Raw genomic sequence first — 16,865 nt, forward strand, 5'->3', positions numbered from 1 at the left:
TCTTTCTTGGTGCATTTTGTTCTATGAAGCCATGACAAATGATTTTCTAGAGGCCCAAAGGAAGGGTCAGGGACCAAGAAGCAGGAGAATGGGCCTATGAACAGAGCCCCAGAGGCCTGATGAGGGACAGATCTAAGGGCAGACAGAGAGTCTTTGAGGCTTAGGGGCCTATAGTCAGGCCAAAGAGCCTAGGGGTAGACAAGGTTCCAAGATGCAGGGGAATGGATGGGCAGGTTAAGGGACAGAGAGGCAGACCAACTGGCCTAGAGGTAGGCCAAGTGTTAGCTTCCCAGGAGCCTATGGGGTATTTGAGAGGACACTACGCAGAGAGGCATGCTGAGACGAGGTGTCAAGAGGCAGGCCGAGGCATACCAAGGAGTAGGAAGAGGGGCCTAGGAGCAGGCAGGGAAAGGGGGTGGAGAAGCAGAATGGTTCTGGGGTCAGGCAGAGGTGCTGAGAGGAGGGACAAGGGGCCTAAGGGCCACCCAAAGGGCAGGCCTAAGGGATAGGCCAAGGTGCAGGCCTCAGGTCAGCCAAGGGTCAAAGAGGCAGGCAGTTGGGCTGAGAGACAGGCAGAAGAGCCTAGGAGTAAACCAAGGGGGCTGGTTGAGATTCCTTGGTGCAGGCAGAGAGCCTTCGAGGTATGCTGAGGGGCAGGCCGACCTATGGAAAGGCAGAGGGTCCATGAGGCAGGCCTAGGGGCCTACAGTCAGGCATAGGGGCCTACCGTCAGGCATAGGGGCATAGAGGAAGTCAAGGTTCCAAGAGGCAGTGGGATGTGGGCTGCTCAAGGGACAGACAGGCAGACCAACTGGCCGAGATGTGGGCTGAGTATCAGTTGGAGGGGCCAAAGTTGAGAGAGACAGACAGGAAGGTGAAGAGGCCAAGGGTCAGACAGCTAGGCCAGGAAGCTGACAGAGGGAAATAGGTAAAGACCAAGGAGCCAAGGGGCAGATCAAGGGTCCAAGAGGCAGGAAGGAAGTGGCAGGGCAAGGGACTAGAAATGTACCAAAGGGATCAAGGACAGTCTGTGTCATGGGCCGGCCAGTCTGGGCTTCCTTCAACCCATGTGGGGGACAAGGTCCTAGTCAGGTAGACAAGGCGTTGGCGAAGAAATGACAAACAGAAACAGACACAAGGGAGTGCTGTAACTGAATGCAATTTGTACAAAGTAGAAATCAGGCTTATACAGTATACAGAAAACAGGGCAAACTACAGAAATCACATAGGCAGGAGATGGCTACATCAAGGCCAGTAAAATCAGGTGCAAGGCGGAGGAGCAGTGGTGTCTTTCTTCTTGGGCTAGGTTGTCCTGGCAGCTCCAAGATAAACTCTCAGGGTCTGTCTGAGGCAAGTAGCTGAAGGTTGTATTCTAGCATTCCTTGGCTGTAACATAAATAATTAGTGATGGGAGCCCTACAACTTTTAGCTTCTCACTGTCAGTAAAACAGTTTTTCTTTCTGTGTGAGACTTCTCTGATAATAAGTGCCTAACTGCTGTTTCTGACTCTTGAGATACCCTGTCTGGTAAGACAGCTTCTAGTAAAAATTCCCAGCTAATTACAACTAGGAAATCTAATAGGATTATTGAAGCACTGTGAAGGCCAGGAAATAATGTTCAATCTCAGTGTTAGCTATAACGAAATATTTCTTAGGGCACTTTATGCCTGAATAAAGAAAGCATGCAGATCTCTCCACAGACTTAGCAGAGATCAACCTGGAACACGTCTGAGTTAGGAGATACCCACAACTGACTGAAATCTCCAGGAGACAAACTCTCTTTGGAGTCATAATGCCTCTTGTCCATGATCAGGTTTTAACCCTGATACTGTAGACCTTCTGGGGTAGACAAGTGCGTGCAGCATCTTCCTCTTTATTATTATTTTTTAAACGAAGTTCCAGAAGGTCTCTCTTCATTGTGGCTAGAGATTTTAGGAGAACTCTAAAAACAAATGGAAGCAAAATAATCACTATTATAAGAGTGCCAATAATAATAGTGAACGAAATTATATATTGAATCTAATTTAAGGGATTTAATGTCTTTAGATTATTTTTTAATTTTTTGGCCAATTCATTAATGTTCTAAGTATCTAAATGACTTTTGTTAATGTCTGAAATTTTTGCCTTTAGTTGTTTCATATCATGGGAAATATCTGTATCTTATATTTGTAACACAAATATATTGAAATGAGGTATGACACTTAGTAGTTAATTTAACTTTTATATTTATTACATCTTGCCCCATTGTCAATATCATTTCCTCTAAAGCATTGATCTTTGTCTCTAATTTTTTATTTATTATATATTATTTTGACAAGGCTATGGAAATATTTTTATGTAACTTATTGACGAAATGAGCAGTGTGCATTTGCTGAACTAAGGCTGTGGTAGATAATGTAAATGTGGCTAAAATTGTAATGAAAGTAGTAATTCTTAAGATCAGAGCTGTAACAAACCTCTTGGGTCTAATAAGCTCATTTAATCTCTTTAAAGTCTGTATTCTTGAGTTATCAAACCAAGGGACATCTCTTAATTTTACAGGCAACAGGACATAAATAGGTCTTTTTAGTAAGATCATAACTGTAGATTTTTTAATTAAGTTAGAATCTACACAATTAGTTATTTGACAAAAAGTATAATTAACAAGAAAAGATTTTTTTCAGGTTAGTAATATTAACTTTAACAAAGTTGTCAAACAATATAGCATATGAGTAGGAGACACAAGTTATAGGGGAGCTAGTTTGAGCTTTGAGTTTCTTTAAAAAAAAAATCATAATAGTAGCAGGCTATCTCCTGAGAGGCTCTGACAATACCCGACTAATACAGAAGTAGAGGCTCACAGCTATCCATTGAACTGAGTACAGGGTCCCCAGTGAAGGAGTTAGAGAAAGGACCAATGGAGCTGAAGGGTTTGCAGCCCCTTAGGATGAACAACAATATGAACTAACTAGTACCCTCAGAGTTCCCAGGGACTCAACCACCAACCAAGGACTGCACATGGAGGGGTCTGATTGTTCTGGCAGCATGTGTATAGTAGAGGATTGCAAAATCGATCATCAATGGGAGGAGAGACCCTTGGCCCTGTGAAGGTTCTGTGCCCCAGTGTAGGGGAATACCAGGGCCAATAAGTGGGAGAGGGTGGGGTGGCAGGCATTGGGAGGGGGGAGGCAACAGGGGTTTGTTCTTGTTGTTTTTGTTTGTTTCTTTGTTTTTTGGAGGGGAAGCTGGGAAAGGAGAAATTTACATGTAAATAAAGAAAATATCCCTTATAGAGAGGACTTAGGTTTGCCCATAGAACTTTCTGGGAGACATCATATTCTAGGCTACAATGCAAGTTACAGCAGATTCAAAATGATCAAAATAATTACTTGTATCTTATCAAGGCAGAATAAACTTGGGAATCAATAGGAGGATATACTGGCTGGATTTATATGAACTTGACCCAAGCTAGCATCATCTAAGAAGGAGCCTCTCCACTTGAGAAAATGCCTCCAGTAAGATCGGTCAGTAGACCAACCTGCAGAGCATTTCCTTAATGAGTGCTTAATGGGCAGGGCCCAGCTCATGGTGGAACGTGCCACCTCTTAGCTGGCAAGCCATAAGGACTAAGCCAGTAAGCAGTACTTCTCACTGACTTCTTTATCAGTTCCTGCCCTGACTTCCTTCCATGATGAACAGTGATGTGGAAGTGTAAGCCAAATAAGCCCTTTCCTCCCCAACTTGCTTTTGGTCAGCATTTACAGCCATAGGAACCCTAAGACATAAGAGAAACCTCAAAAAATAACTTTCCTTGAAGTAGAAGAAATCAGGGAGGACATTCTTTTCAGTCTTGGAAGGCACAACTTACGTGAGAAGATTGGGATTCAACAAAGACCTAAGACTAAAGTTCTCAGTACATACATTAAAAATTTAGAGAAATGTCAAATAAGTAGTATAATGATCCACCTCAAGGTTTTAGAAAAGCAAGTAAAAGCCATGCCCCAAAATAGGAAGCATTGCAGGATAGTGAAGGTCAGAGTGAAAAGGTGAAATGGACACAGAAAGAACAGTCCATGGAACCGATCAGAGGTGTTTGTTTGGAATATCAAATTGACAAACTTTAAGTTAACCAAAAGAAAGGAAAAAGCCAAATCAATAAGATTACCCATGAGAAGGGCAATATTAAAATAGATTCCAAATAAGTCCAGAGAACTACCATTAGAAAATACTGAAAAAAAAAAAGTCTTATAAACTAGGAAATCTAGAAAAAAATACCAAATTCATATACATATTTAATCGACTAAAATTCAGTCAAGAGGATATAAACAATTTGAACATCCATAGCAAGCAGTGGTATCTAAAGAGTACTAAAAAACATACAACAGGGGCTGGTAAGATGGTTTAGTTTTTAAGAGCATTGGCTGCTCTTCCAGAGGCCCTGAGGTCAATTCCCAGCAACCTTATGGTAGCTCATGACCATCTATAAAGGGAACTGGTGCCCTCTTCTGGTCTGCAGGTGTACTGCAGGCAGAGCACTCACATTTGAAAAACAAACATACAACAGAGATGAAATGGAAACTTGTTTCTTTGGAAAGTCAGTTATGTCAAATGATGTTTTGCTGGGGCACGCAGATAAAAAGCAGACACATGAAAGAATGTTTTCCTGAAGCAGACACAGGTGAAAGGATGTTTTGATTTAGCAAACACATGAAAGGACACATGATATTCAGAAGGAATAGAAATATGACCCCACAGACAGTGGGAGCTCAAACATTGGTTTGCTTTGTTCCACCTTGCTGTTCTTCAATAATGATATGCATGTATTGGTTCACCTAACATTGAGTTGCTGAGGTCTGCTTGTGCTGACCCCATAGAGAGAAACTAGCCAAAGAACATCTCCTGAGGTTTCTGCAGCTTCTTGCCACTTCTGCAGCCTAAGGCCAGTTGGAGAGCCTCGCAGTCATTCTGAATTGAGCTGCCCTGACTGGTTCATGCGTGTTGACTTATGAGCAGATTGGACTATAGCTGCTGATTCCTGTGTGGTGTCTGCTGAGAGGACTGGACTGCAGCTGCTGATTCATATTTGGTATTTGCTAGTGTACTGAACTGCTGACATCCTAACAACGAAGATTGGACTTGCACCCAAGCAACTATTTCTAAACAGGTCTCCTTCCTCAGTGTCCTAATAACTTTTCTTTTCCACCACCCCTGGTGGGTAGTGGGCTAAAGGGAAGACTGAACACTTATTAAAGTAGGTGGAGAAAAATTTATGCCTACACAAAAAGAAGTTCATAACAGGATGGATATGCTGCTGAATTCTAACAAACCTTTAAAGAGGAGCTAATACTAAAATCCCTTAAATTATTCTGTAAAATAAAAAGGAAGTAATGCTATTGAACTCATTCTGTGAAGCCAGCCTTAGTATGATTCCAAAACTTGATAGAAACAGAACTAAGAAAACAACAAATACAGATCAGTTTTCATGATGGACATCAATACAAGATTTTTCAATTAAATACTTGCAAGACAAATTCAAGAGTGTCTTAATTAGGTTAGTTAGGGTTTTACTTCTATTAATAGACACCATGACCAAGGCAACTCTTATAAGGACAACATTTAATTGGGGCTGGCTTACAGGTTCAGGGGTTCAATCCATTATTATCAAGGCAGGAACATGGCAGCATCCAGGCAGGCATGGTGCAGGAGGATATGAGAGTTCTACATCTTCCTCTGAAGGCTGCTAGCAGAATACTGACTTGCAGGTAGCTAGGATGAGGGTCTTAAAGTCCATACCCACAGTGACACACTCCAACAAGGCCACACCTCTAATAGATGCCTATAGGGAACACACTTCAACAAACTACAGCCTACATGTGATCGTATTGTAGTGTGTGTGGAAAATCTGAAGGCAGTTATTCTAAAACTGGGGGAAGGAATGGTATTCACACTTACTGCTTTAAATGATGTTTAAAATCTTAGCAAAAGCAAGATTTTAAGCATCATATAAAGCAGTGAGTGTTTAGATCATGGAAAATTTCATTTCTTCCTTTCTCAGCCATGTCCCCTTTCTTTCTGTTTGTCTTAACTATTTTCTGATAAACATATCCATAAAAGTAAGTACGTTTCACTCTGTAATCCAAGCTGGCCTGGAACTTTAAAGTGTGCATCTTTCTCTCGAGTGCTGGGATTACAGACAATGTCCCCACAATGCTTGACTAAAATTAAGGTTTCCATTTTTCTCACACTCATCTCTAGATTTGTTGTTAAACCAAGAAAAATTCTCAATAGAGTCTTTTAGGAAATAAATTGACAGACTTAACCTCAAATTCATATGAAAATACAAATAACTTAGAATTGTCCAAAGAACTTTGAAAAATAATAACAAAGGGAATTTAGCCTACCTGCCTGCAAGCCAGCTATAGTAATCAGCACGAACAATACTGGTGTAAAGAGAATATAGAGCAGTGGGCCAGAATGGTTGAGAAATATATCCTACATGTGGACAATTGATTTTGTAAGTAAAGATGCCAAGTCAAATTGCACTGAGAATGGATCTTTGTCACCCAATAGTTCTTAAATGATTGTATAACTGTATGCAAATTAATGCCTCTCAACTTTCACTGCACATCATGTTTAAATGTTAATACAGAATGAATTGCAGGTCAAAATGGAACAAGTCCAGTTATCAAGCTTCTGGAAAGAAATCTGGAGAAAAATCTAGGCATCTTGGTTTGGAAAATATTTAGTGGGACATAAATCTTGAGCTAGAAAAGGGGAAAAAACCAATATATTGGCTTTCATAGGAATTTGACGTATTTCCTGTTCAAATTGCCTATTTCATATATAAAATCAAAAATTTGAAGGATATAGTTGCAAAATATGTATCTGACAAAGGATTAGTATATAGAATGTATAAAGAATTTTGAAAACTCTTTAATGAAAAGGTAACTCACATTTTGAAATAATAATTTAAACAGAGAGTTCACCAAAAAATATAAACTTAAAAAAAACTTATGAGAAGGCATTCAGTATCATTATTCATTAGGAAAATGTAAATCAGTGCCACATGAGATACTGCCACACTCTCTAGAATGGCTTAAATTAAAATCATTGACCATATTTAACATTTACATGGGCAGAACTCTTTAGCATTTACTAGGAATGTAAAATTATATGTCTATTTTGACATATAATTTATCAGTTGTTCACAGTGTTAATGCACATGCATACGTGGTGGTGTTTCATAAGCTCACTTTATACCTTTACTTGGGCTCCAGGAATCAAACTCAGGTCACTAGGCTGTGTGGCAAGTACTTTTACCTGCTGGCCCACCATGTAGTCATTGTTGTTGAGACAGGGTTTTGCTATGCAGCTCAGACTTGAGACTTACAGTGTTCCTGTCTCAGCCTCCTGTGTAGACATAAATTTTTTGCAACCTACTTTTAATAAGGGTTCAAACTCTCCTGTAGCCCACCACCCAGCAGAGGTAGTGGACGAGAAAAGTTATTAGGATATGGGGAAGTGGACCTGTTCAGCAAGAGTTCTTTGGGGGGAGAACTGAATCCTCTTGTGCAGCAGTTCAGTCCCATAGCAAACACTAAAGATGATTTAGCAGCTGCAGACCCTAGGCAGGCAGACACCATGCCTGAACCAGCAGCTACAGTCCAGTCCTTTCAGCAAGTAGACACCAGGCACCCGTAGTTCAATCCTAAAGAAATCACCAGGCTCACCAACAGGCCTAAGGCGAGGTCATGGAAGCAGCAAGCTGCAGCAGGAACCACACAAGCCAATACATGTGTGTCTTCAGTGAAGAATAGCAAGGAGGAGCAAACCAAATCAAAGCTCAGTGCTCGTCTCCCATTGTCTGTGGGGTCATATTTACACTCCTTCATCAAGAGTCCTTTCATGTGTTGGCTATATCAAACATCTTTTCACCTGTGTCTGCTTCAGAAAAACAGTCTTTCATGTGTCTGCTTTAGCAAGACATCCTTTCACCTGTGTGCCCCAGCAAAACATCATTTGACATAACTAACTTACCTAAGAAACTAGAAGTTTCCACTTCACTTCTGAGTTCTGGAATCATAGAAATGTGCTACTACATCTTGTTTACAATGTTAAATATTTCCCTAAATCACAGCCAAACCATTTCCTCCCTAGGTATTTTTTTCAAGAGAAATGGCATCATGTATATACACATCAACTTACATATAAATGTTTAGAACAGCTTTATAAACAACTCAAATGTCATCACTAAGAATGGATGAACAAATTTATGTTGTAACTATTCGATGGAATACACGATTTTTTTTTAAAAAAAAACTATGACTCACTAAACAATATGGGTATATTTCAAGATAAATGTGCTGAATAAATGAATATATAAGAGCATATAATATATAATTCTACTTTCTGTCAATTTTCAGAAAATTGAGAATATAGTCTATAGTGCTCAAAGAATATCAGACATTCTTAGGACAAGGGATGAATTTAGGATACATGCAAGAAAATGTTTTCAATGAGAGATATGTTCATTATCTTGCTTCTTTTAATGATTTCAGTAAAAATGTTTAATTGTACTTTTAAAATGTGCCCAGTTGTATGCCAGCTATACTTTAATATATGGTTTATAAACACATATTCATATATACCCTCACAAACATGTCTAAAAGGGTAATTTAAGTTTATTTTATTTTTATGTATATGGCCTCTGAGAGTTATATACACCACATGCATACAAGAGCCTAAAGAATCTAGACGAGGGTGTTGGCCCTTCTGCAACTGGAGTTCAGGCAATCATGAACAGCTGTATATTTGCTGAGACCTGAATTTGAGTCCTTTGCCAGAGCAGTAAATGCTCTTAATTGCTTAGCCATATTTCCTGCCCTGAAAGTCATTTGAAGGTAACACTTATTTAATTCCTTTATTCTGAACCTTGGATCCAAATGGGTTGTCACAACTAATTCCTCATAAGACTGGGATTTAGATTTAAGTGTTTTTGCAAGGTATGGCGTTATATTCTTATAAGGCCAGCATTTGGGAGACAGAGGCAGGGAGAGCACCATTTGAAGCTGACAAGATCTATACAGCAACTTCTAGATAAGCTAGGACTACAGAGTGAAATCCTATCTCAGAAAAAGAAAATATAATGTAAGTGTCCTCATTCTAGATATTGCTTCTTTTAATATATCAGTTGAAGAGCACAGATCAAAGGAAGGATTCTCATTTGGTGGATTTTACTGTTTTCTATACCATACTTGTGGGAAAAGACACATTCATAATGAAAAGGGTTGATTTTTCCCAGCATACTTTCAGTAGTGTTCTGCAGTTGGCTGGTTAGTGAAAGCTGACAGGCTTTTTTTTTTTTAAATTGGCAAATTATTTTATTCAACAGTGATTAATAAAATATATTACAAAGTTATACTTAAATAGTTTGTGTTAAAATACAGATAATAGTCAACCTCATCACTGCTTAATTATTTTAGTATCTTTTACCTTTAATCACTCCTAAGGTAACTATTTTGTCATGCATGTGTATGTGATGTGCATTCATGTGTGTGAGAGGGTGCATATGTACACGCATGGGAACATTTATGGAAGCCCCAGGTTACTTTCAACCTTATATTTTGAGGCATGATCCCTCACTTGAAACAAGCATTCACTGTTCTGTCTCCATCTCCAGAGTGGTAGAATTACAGGGCTTCCACATGGGTGCTGGAGATAGGAACTCTTGTACGTTCTGCTTGCATAGCAAGCATTTTACCCACTAAGCCATCTCCATAGCTCCTCTTTAATTAAAGTTTCAATGAGGGTACATTGGTGGTTTGAAGTCTGTCATAATGAGAGTAGGCATAATAATAAATTATCAAACAATACAGAACAGAGACTCCTTCCTTTTCCCCTGAAAACTGATTGTTAAACATGTACCAGTGAACCATTGAAGACTGGCTTGCAAGGCAAAGTAGCCATGCCTTAAGTCATGTAGGTGAACCTTAGGGGCCACCCGGTTGTCACCCCATGTAGTTTCATGTAACTGAATTAGGGGGTCACAAACAATTTGCCAACAATAAAAAGGTTGTGGACACATAGTAACCAAAATTAACTTAAAATCAAATGAAAAACGAATCCAGGGAGTTTCTGGCATTGTTTCCCCCTGATACCTCATGTGACTTCATTGCAACTTTTTTTTTTCATTGCAGTCTTGATTCAGAACAAATTGTGCTTACTTTTCACTGTGGATATGTCCCAACACACATTGTGACAATACATACCTGTAATGCCCTGGCTCTCTGTATGCCTTTGGCCTTGAAGAGATGCTGGGAGCCAGAGTGGCCTGGAATGGTTTGAAGCAGAACACAGTGTTGTTAAAGACTAATGGTCTCTGGCCTTCTAGCTCTCTAATTATACTGAATGCTTGCTGATGGCTTCTGTAGACTTAACAATCTCTTGTTTTTCTGTGGCTGAAAGCTACTAGCTTCTTTTTTTAACTCTCTGTGGCTTCTTTTTTTCTTCATGAATCTCTGCACTTTATTAAATGCTGTATCTTTATTTTATAACACTCTAGTATTGTTCTGTGCTTCATTAAGTGCTAAAAACTCTATTACTGCTCTGTGCTTCATTAAGTGCCAGGAAACTTAACTCTTTGTTACTATTCTGTGATAAAAACGTAACTCTTTCTTATTTGTGCTTAAATAAGTGCTGATATCTGGCGATTAACACATGCTGTTTAGCAGTGGGAATTCAGTAAAGGATGTGTTGCAGGGCAACACAGAGAAACCCTGTCTCAAAAACAAAAACAAAAAAAACAACCAAACAACAACAACAAAAAAAAAAACCCTAAACAAACAAAAGAAAGGATTTATTGCTGGCGCTTCTTTTTCTGGCCAGCCCTTAGGAAGTTCAGAGGCCTAGATAGTTAATTCCTTGTGAACCAGAGAAGAAGGACAGGAAAAGAATCAAATGCTTTATATAGTAAAATATGTGCAGACACATATACATTCATATTCCCACTCTAGTTGGGCCCAGCCAGCTGTCACAGTCAACTCCACAAGTATTCATGCATGCTTATATATATATATATATATATATATATATATATATATATACATACATATACCTACACACATACTTATAAACAAACACACATATACATTTGGATGGTTGGATGGATGGATGAGACAGAGCTCCCAAACCAAACCATCCAACCAACAGCTTTATTTCCTTTCTCTAGTCTTTTTATACCTTCTTAAGTAAAAAATTCTTTAGAAAATGACCTCAGAGATAAAACAGTATCAACTAACCTGAACCCCTGGGAGCTCCCAGAGACTAAGCCACAAACCAAAGAGCATACAGGAGCTATTCCACTCCCCTCCCCAACCACCGCCCCCCCTTTGCAGCAGAGGACTGAATTGTCTGGCCTCAGTGGGAGACGAAGCACCTGTAGCCTAGCCTAGATGGCTCCTGACATCTCCTCCCCTGGGGAGGGGGATGGATGGATATGGGGGAGGGGATGGGTGGGTGGAGGATCACCCTCTCAGAGGCAAAGGGGATAGGGGATCGGGTGAAGAATTCTTGGAGGGGAGGACCAGGAGGGAGGAGGGGCAACATGTGGAATGTAAATAAAACAATTTTTAAAAATTCACAAGGAAGCTCAGAAGTAAAAAAAAGATTACATAAAATGGGAGTTGCAGAAGGATGTTAATATTAAGTTCAAAGCAGCATATTCTATATGCTCATTATAAGTTTGAAGCAACAGTTTTTACATGGCCTTGCTTAATCATAGTGTACACTTGTAGCTATATTCTGGGATCTAATGTTTATCCTTGAACACAAATTTATCCCAAGTCTATTCTCCCTTTTAGTGTGATTACTAAAGCTCATCATATTTCTTATTATGCAGCCTTACTATTATGGGTGGACACATTATATTCTTGATTCTAACTTTATTACATCTTTCTAGCAAAGCAACTAAGACCATCCATCTCTAAAACCTTTCTTCCTCAAATTATTTGAATCAAATCAAGAATTCTACAGAATCATTAATTCATCTAAACAGCATTAATTCATGAAAGTTTATCTTTACATTGATCTGCAGGAAATCAATAGGATGGACTAATGCCCAGGGATTATTATATTAATCTAACAATGACAGGAAAGGCGTATCAGCTGCAAGAAGCAATCCTGAGATGAAGTCTCTTTGGAACCCTGCCATCCAACTCACCCATTGCAGACCATGCAAAACTGGTGGGCCACCTCCAGGAAGGCCACCTGCTAGCCTTAGCCTAGCCTAGATGGCTCCTGACATCTCCTCCCTTTGAATAAAATAAAATGAAACATAAATCTCTGTATTCTGCAGCTTACCCTAGATATGTGAAGATGAAAGAAGCAAAATAATCTCTAAATTTATAAGGAAAGTCCATATGAAATTACTTTTAACACAGTTTTTAGCTGAATTAGAAAATTAGCTAACCAGCTCCTGACATTATTCAGAAAATATAAAGTTTCCATCTTAATAGCAACCTGTAAATTATTTTAGATACCCTGCAGATATGTTGGTATTTGCTTTTAGGATATCTCTGGTCCAAATAATAAGAGTAACATAAATGCATTTATGATTGGCATGACATGAAGTGATTAGAGTGTCTTAATATTTTTAGTCCCTATGTAGAGGATGGCTCTCTTTAAGACATTAACTCCATTTGTCAAACCTTGATTTCTTTCTTTCTTTCCTTTATTTCTTTCCTTTCTCTCTCTCTCTCTCTCTCTCTCTCTCTCTCTCTCTCTCTTTCTCTCTCTCTCTTTCTTCCTTTCTTCCTTTCTTTCCTTTCCACGCCAGATTTTCCTCCCTCCCCCATCCACCCTCTGACTGTTCCACATTCCATACATCTTCTCTACCCCCTGTCTCCACATGGATGTCCACACCCCTCATCCCACCTGACCTCTAAACTCCCTGGGGCCTCCAGTCTCTTGAGAGTTAGGTGCATCATCTCTGAATGAACACACACCCAGCAATCCTCTACTGTATGTGTGTTGGGGGCCTCATATCAGCTGGTGTATGCTGCCTGGTTGGTGGTCCAGTCTTTGAGAGATATTGGGGGTCCAGGTTAGTTGAGACTGCTGGTCCTCCTACAGGATCACCCTTCTCCTCAGCTTCTTTAAGCCTTCCCTAATTCAGCCACAGAGGTTAGCTGTTTCTGTCCATTGGTTGGGTGCAAATATCTGCATCTGACTCTTTCAGCTGCTTCTTAGGTCTTTCAGAGGGCAGTCATGCTAAGTCCCTTCTTGTGAATGCTTGCTCCATAGTCACAGTAATAGTGTCAGGCCTTGGGGCCGCGCCTTGAGCTGGATTCCACTTTGGGTCTGTCACTGGACCTTCTTTTCCTCAGGCTCCTCTCCATTTCCATCTCTGCAGTTCTTTCAGACAGAAACAATTATGGGTCAGAGATGTGACAGTGGGAGCCCCCCCTCCCTCACTTGATGCCCTGTCTTCCTGCTGGAGGTGGGCTCTATAAGTTCCCTCTTGCCACTGTTGGGCATTTCATCTAAGGTCCCTCCCTTAATCCTGAGGTCTCTCACCTCCCAGGGCTCTGGTGCATTCTGGAGGGTCCCCCCACCTACCTCCTGAGGTTGCCTGTTTCCATTCTTTCTGCTGGCCCTCAAGGCTTCAGTCCTTTTCCCTCACCCACTACCATATCAGGTTCCCTCCTCCCCCCTCCACACCCCCCTGGCCTTGATCAATTTTTGCTTGAGTAATCAATGCTAAGGGAACATTTTGGAATTGAGAGGCCAAATCTTTCAGTCTACATTTTAGAGAACCTGATCTAAGTTTGACCTAAGGTAAACTAACAGACTGGTACCTAGCATTAGTTTCCAAGTTGCCCCTCAACAAAACCCGAGAGCCTAGCTCCAGTCTCTAGGTTAATCCCCAACAAGGCCAGCGTCTCTAGGTTACACTCTCAACAAGACCAGTGTCTCCAGGTTATTCCCCCAACAAACCTGCCCAACAAGCCCACTCCTTGCCTAACAACCACCATATGCAGAGGAGAGCAGAAATTAAGTTTATGATATGACTCCTAGCACCAGCCAATTATACTAAAGGCCAGAGTAGCTTTCCAATTAGATGCTTGCACACTCACCCCCCCCCCCCCCCCCCCACTTAATATAAAGCCTTGCCTTGATAGGTATTTCGGGCTCTCCCACCATCAAAACCATCCTGCCTGATGGTGGTGTGCTGGAGGTGGGGTAGGGGGTGAGCTAGCTCAAATAGCATAAAGACCCTGTTGCGAGTTGCATTAGATCTGCTCCTGCCTGTGTTTGGGGGATCACTAACATTTCCCTGGCACAACACTTTGGTGCATTGACTGTGAAGTTCCCCATGACACACAGGACTACCAATCTGGAGGGTCTTGAAGCAGGCAAAACTAGTGTAGGTATTTGTGCTTTTATGTTTGTAACACTGTGTTAAACTTCTTGCTTTTTTCCCCTCTCTGAGAGCTGAATTGTCTGAGTTTTCTGTGTGAGATCTGCAGAGCAGAACAGAAGCAAGCTTGTGGAAAGGTAAATGTGGTAACTCTTCCAGCTGTCCTGAGATGATTTGTTTTGGTGGAACCTGCTGGCTTGTGTTGCCATGGTTATTCTTCTAGGTTTGAGCCACACTGAAGAATCTGTTTGAGTGTCAGAAGCTTTCTATGTGGCCTGAGGAGGTGAGTTCTTGCACAGTGGCGCAAAAGCTTGTGATTTGTGTGGTGGCTAATTTGTCTGAATGTTAGAAGCTTTCTGTGAGACCTACAGTGTAACGAAAATTTGTGTAAAGATAAATGACTTCTGTTGCCATGGTCTTAATTTTTCCAGGTCTGAATAAACATCTGTGCAGTACTGAGGGTGATCATGTGTGCGCGCGCCACCTTCTGGTTGCTTCTTGTTACTGCAGGCTGTATCTTTTTCTGGATTTGTTTTTTGTTGCTGTCTGTCTCTGTTCAAAGATTCTGAGTGGCACCACACCCGTCTCCTGTGAGGGCCACCTTCTGGTTGGCTCTTGATACTGTGGGCTGTATCTTTTTCTGTTCTTGGTTGATTTTTGTTTCTGATTGTGCCTTTTTTGTTGTTGTTGTTGTTGTTCGCTGGTTCTAAATGGCACCACATCTTTCTGGCCTTAAATTTGTTCTGTGGCCACTTTGCGGTTAGGACAGACATGTCTGGGAGCTGTGGCTACATGGCTAGGAGATGTCCTGAGTCTCAGTCTGGGGTGGGTGTGGGCTCAGAGGAGCTGAGAGACATCCACCAATCTGGTTCTGCTCTCTCTCTCTCTCTCTCTCTCTCTTTCTCTCTCTCTCCCTCTCTCCCTCCCTCCATCCCTCCCTTCATCTCCCCCCTTTCTGTATACACCACTTTCTGGTTGTTTCTTATTTCTGCCTGATAGAAAAGTTGGACTTGTGTTTTGTGTGTCATAGAGAGGTCTTTTTCAGGAGTGCCACTTACTGGTTGTTTCTTGTTTCTGCCTGATGGAGAGGGAAGCTAATATTGTGTTTTGTGCGTTGTGTTTGTGCTTCTCATTACAAGATAACTTTGACAAGATGACTTTGACTTTGGTGGACTTATTAACCTGAGACAGGCTACCTTTTATCACATTCTACAGGTTCCTGTCACCACAGAAGAGCCTGAGCAGCTGGTTCCTGGCCCCACATTGGAGTCCCCTCCAATGTGCTTGCTTTCCCCTGACTCACCCAGACTGGGAATTTTTTTTTCTTGGATATTTTCTTTATTTACATTTCAAATGTTTTCTCCTTTCCAGGTCTTCCCTTTGTAAACACCCTATCCCATCCCTCATCCCCCTGTCTCTATGAGGGTGCTCCCCCACCCACCCACTCCCATCCTCCTGCCCTAGCATTCCCCTACACTGGGGCATTCAACACCTTTAGGCCTGAGTGCCTCTCCTCCCACTGATATCCAACAAGGCCATCCTCTGCCACATATGTGGCCAGCACCATGGGTTACTCTATGTATATTCTTTGTTTGGTGGTCCATTCCCCAGAAACTCTGGAGGGGGGAGTGGTTCTGGCCGGTTGACACTGTTGCTCCCTCCATGGGACTGCAACCCCACTGAGCTCCTTCAGTCCCTTCTCCATCTCCTCTATCATGGACCCCCGAGCTCAGTCCAATGGTTGGCTGCTACGTTCCTCATCTGTATTTGTCAGGCTCTGGCAGAGCCTATCAGGAGATAGCCATATCAGCCTTCCATCAGCAAGCACTTCCAGGCATCCACAATAACGTCCAGGATTGGTGACTGCATATGGGATGGATCCCCAGGTGGGGCAGTCTCTGGATGGCCTTTCCTTCAGTCTCTGCTCCACACTTTGTCTCCATATTTCCTCCTGTGAATATTTTGTCCACCCTTCTAAAAAGCAATGAAACATCCACATTTTGGTCTTCTTTCTTCTTAGGTTTCATATGATCTGTGAATTGAATCTTAGGTATTCCAAAGTTTTGGGCTAATATCTTCTTATCAGTGAGTACATACCATGTGTGTTCTTTTGTGATTGGGTTACCTCACTCAGGATGATATTCTCAAGTTCCATCCATTTGCCTGCGAATTTCATGAAGTCATTGTTTTTAATAGCTGAGTAGTATTCCATTGTGTAAATATATGACATTTTCTGTATCCATTCCTCTGTTGGGGGACATCTGGGTTGCTTCCAGCTCCTGGCTACTATAAATAAGGCTGCTATGAACATAGGGGATCATGTTCCTTATTATATGCTGGAGCCTCTTCTAGGTATATGCCCAGGAGAGATATAGCTGGGTCCTCAGGTAGTACTATGCCAAATTTTCTGAGGAACTGCCAAACTGATTTCCAGAGTGGTTGTACCAGCTTGCAATCCCACCAGCAGTGAA

Source organism: Mastomys coucha, chromosome X (assembly GCF_008632895.1).
Source record: "Mastomys coucha isolate ucsf_1 chromosome X, UCSF_Mcou_1, whole genome shotgun sequence".
NCBI classification, from domain to species: domain Eukaryota; kingdom Metazoa; phylum Chordata; class Mammalia; order Rodentia; family Muridae; genus Mastomys; species Mastomys coucha.